Source organism: Myotis davidii, unplaced genomic scaffold (genome assembly GCF_000327345.1).
Source record: "Myotis davidii unplaced genomic scaffold, ASM32734v1 scaffold960, whole genome shotgun sequence".
NCBI classification, from domain to species: domain Eukaryota; kingdom Metazoa; phylum Chordata; class Mammalia; order Chiroptera; family Vespertilionidae; genus Myotis; species Myotis davidii.
The window spans coordinates 2,888,079-2,892,101 of record NW_006293003.1 but is presented as its reverse complement, the minus strand read 5'-3'; the positions used below and the strand labels follow the sequence as shown (position 1 = coordinate 2,892,101).

The 4,023-nt window shown below is 53.6% G+C and overlaps 1 protein-coding gene across 1 annotated transcript in view; it reads right to left on the bottom strand.

The window, feature by feature from the left end:
* WFS1 (Wolfram syndrome 1 (wolframin)) overlaps positions 1-4,023 on the bottom strand; it is a 25,606-nt gene that overhangs the window by 21,032 nt on the left and 551 nt on the right. The window lies entirely within an intron of this gene.

Below are 4,023 nucleotides of genomic sequence, written 5' to 3'. Positions count from 1 at the left end.
GATCAACATAACCCAAACCGCAGGGTGGTGTTAGCAGAGATAAGACATTTGAACTCATTTAGACTTTCTCTGAAAAATAATTAGTACTTGGCCGCCCCGGCTGGGAGAGACCTCTGTTCTCTGTCTATCACAGGTGGTTGGTTGGTCCCGTGGACAAAACTCGTGCCACTTTCACCCACCACTCTTCGGGTTCATTACACTTGCTGTTGCAATGGTAACTGACAGGCTGGGCGCCTACAATCGCCAGATGCCTTCATCCCAGGCCCGCTAGGAAGAGGGGGGCTCCCCTGCTACGGCAGCAGGGGTACAAAAATGTGGCCAAGCGTCGCTTTACATGCAAAAAATCAAATGCACGGAGCGCTCTTTTCACAAGGTAATTGGGGGGCGCGTTTAAAAAGGTGTATTAGCCCCGGGAGCGAGGCAAGGCCAGGCAGCTTGCGAACCCTCTTCTGCGGTCCTGACCCGATCTGAGGGGTGTGGTTTGGAGATGCGGGCAAAGGTCTATCCCCGAGGCAGGGAGGCCCTGGGCCGGGCCTGTGGCCCTGTCTGCTCCAGGTGTGGTCCTCACGGCCAACCTGAGCTCAGGGGGGTTGCCAGCGGCGTGCTACCAGCATGTTGGGAGCAAAGATTCCGACGCTTTTGGAGATGACCTCCAACCACTGAACACATGGCCCCGGGGCTTTTGTCAACGCTGCACGCTTCAGGTCCCTCACCTCACTTCATTCCCCAGCTGCCCGCTCCAGCCCGCCCCCTCCCGGGTCCTCCTCTGATGCCCTGAGGCTCACAGGAAGGAAGGAGATCGCACCAGGCAGCACCCCATCCCGCCCCAGGTTCAGGAGGTTTTCATTTTACCCCAATGACCCAACGAGGCAGGTGCACCGGCTCACTTTTATTGATGAGCAAATTGAGGCTCAGATACAGATAGAACTCCTTCCCTCCTTATAATACACGAATGACAGAAAAGTTGGCTAATTACAAAAAGTAGAAAGAATTAAAAATGACTCAGAGGCAATTACAGCTCACATTTTGGGGCCTCTGCATATTTAAGAAAGGGTTTCCAACACTTGCTGCCGACACTGCGTGTGTAGGTGCCGTGGGAGACCGTTCCACCAGGGCGGCGGCACCCTGACCCCACTACTTGTATTCATGTCCGAGGGGCAGAAACATTGGGTCCTGGGGGCTCTTCAGATCTGAAGATACATTTACCAAAGCAGGTTTCTCAGATCTGTTTCCAGGCCGCCGTTGAGGGCTTGGGAAATCACTGTAGGGTTGTTTTTCCCAATTCCTTCCCAATATGGTAACTGAACAGTGGTCTCTTTGCTATTGTCGTTTGATTTCCATTGTCACTGATGAGGTTGCACAGTTCATGTTAACACTGAGAAACATCCCCTCTCGTCTTTATTGGGAACTCAGAGGGTCTTTGAGAAATCACCTAAATGAGTTTGTTTTATTTTCAACCCGCCCGCCTTTACTGCCCATCCTCACCTTGAGCTCGGGGGACCGAGAGCCTACCTGAATGGCCCTGCAGCCCACCAGGGGAGCCAGCCATCCCCCCTGCACCTGCGAGGCTGGAAGCAGAGAGGTCTCCCCCAGCAGGGCTTGGCCCAGGAGCCATTCAGGTGGTCCTTATGGGCCTGAACACACATCCCAGAGAGGCCAAGACACACCCCAAAACCTTTGAGCGGACTCAGTAAGCAGAGAGGAGAGGATAGACTGAACCGTTCCTCCTGGAGAGGGCTAAGGAGAGAGAAAATGAGCGTCAATAAAATTGTAGGAGCCCGGCCGGTGTGCTCAGTGGTTGAGCATCTACCTTTGAACCAAGAGATCATGGTTCAATTCTGAGTCAGGGCACATGCCCGGGTTGTGGGCTCAATCCCCAGTAGGGGTTTTTCAGGAGACAGCTGATCAATGATTCTCTCATCATTGAAGTTTCTCTCTCTCTCCCCTTCTCCCTTCCTCTCTGAAATCAATAATAAAAATATATTTTAAAAATGTATGAGACTTGCATAAGGAGCCCCAGTCAGAGCATAGGAACATTTAAGATACGCCACAGCACTTAAAAAATGTTTAAAGTCACAGGCAAGTGCAGGAAGAGAATGGCTGGGGTGAGGAGAATCAGCAACCTGGAAGCTGCTGTGGAGTAAATAAATCCTGGTAGCGTGCTGGGAAAGCGCGTGAAAGCCATCAGGAGAGAAATGCGAGGCTTGCAGGACAGTTCCAGGAGGAACAGCTGCAAGGGACAGGAGCTCCAAAAGGAGCTGGAGGGGAAATGAAAATGAAAGAAACACTAGAAGAAAATGTGTCTGGCATGAAGCTGGTCTGCAACGTCTCCCACTCCAAGGCTAAGAAGAAAGGCTTGCAGAGTTCCAAACACAACTGGTTACGCCCAAAGGCAGGAATCAAGGGGTCCCCAATCCCTAGGGGACTTGGAACAGTGTCCAGGGACACTGGTGATCTGATCAAGGGGCCGTTCTCCTGCTGTGTTGGAAACCATTGTCAGGGCAAAGGAAAGAACACAGTGACAGGACAAGGCAGAGAGGGCCCGGCCCCATTCCCTTTTCCCCGTGGAAGCTCCCCTCTCACTGAGACAGTTCAGTCATGACCAAGACCTCAAGGTAGAGCGGACACAGGAGATGGTGGGAGCGGTGACCCTTGCACAACCCGCGGTTCAATCGACATATGCCTGGGGTTCTGCACAGTAATTGCTCAGTAAGTGTTCTTGAGATCTATGCCACGCACTGTGAGGCTAGGGATGGGAACGTCCGGCCCCAGGCTGGATAAAGCCCGTGAAATCATGTGGCCTGCCCCACCAAGGCATTGGGGGTGAGTTAATTAAATGTTTGACCAAATACAGTAGGCTGATGTTTAAGTGGATAACTTTGTATGGCCCACGAATGATGTTATAAATATCCAAACGGCCCTTGGCTGAGAAGGGTTCCCCACCCTGCTGTAAAGGAAGCCTGCATTCCCCTGGGCATAAAAACAGGGTCCCACTTAGCAAACCCAGGAGTGGAGGGAGCAAGGGGTGCAGTGCAGGCAGACACCCTAAGGCCACATCCGGTTGCGGGAGAGGGAGGAAGTACAGGGTCTGCTTTGGTGCCTGAGGGGTGGGGGGGGCGTGCTCCTCCTACCTCATTCTCTCACCCGTTTACCCATCTTTCAGGGCTGCCCCTTGAGCACATTAGGTTGTGCCCCAGGGGGTCCAGAAAAGGGGAAATTACAAGTTACCCAGACATTTCAGGGGTATCCTATCTAATAATAGACAAACATGGTAATTGACTGTACCTTCGCTACACCTCCCATTGGCTAATCAGCGTGATATGCAAATTAACTGCCAACAAAGATGGTGGCTAATTTGCATACTGCAAGCAGGGTGGGACAGCACCATCCCACCTGCCCTGCCACCATCCGGGCCTGCTACCTGTGACCCGGGGTGGCAGGCATCCATGTGCAACCCAACCTGGAGCGGCAGGGCAGTGCAGCAGCGATCGGCCAGCCCACCCACCGCCATCTAGGCATCCTGTGTGCGACCCGCGGCGGCGCCCCAACCCCCGGATCGGCCCCCATGTGCTCGACCTGGGGAGGTGGGGCAGGCACTGAGGGATGGGGCCTGCCATCTGCCACCCCGGGAGTGGGCCTAAGCCAGCAGGTGGTTATCTCCCCAGGGGTCCCAGACTGTGGGAGGGCACAAGTGGGGCTGAGGGACACCTCCCCCCCTCCTCCTCCCCTGCCCGTGCACAAATTTTTGTGCACCGGGCCTCTAGTGTTATCATAGATGCAAAAAGACAGATAGGCTCAGTTAAGGTAAAGGTTGACCTTGTCAGTGAAGACAAGGACGTAACTGCCCACCATCACTGCTTTAGTTGAAGTTTAATTTCAGACCATGCTTGGTGGTGACTTTAGTCTCTGAGTTTGCAAGACCGCCATGCAGGCCTCCCTGAGCGCGTCAGGTCAGCATGTGGCCCCTTCCGTCCACAGAGGGGACATCACTACCATTTTCTTTGAGTACGTTAATAGGGAAAT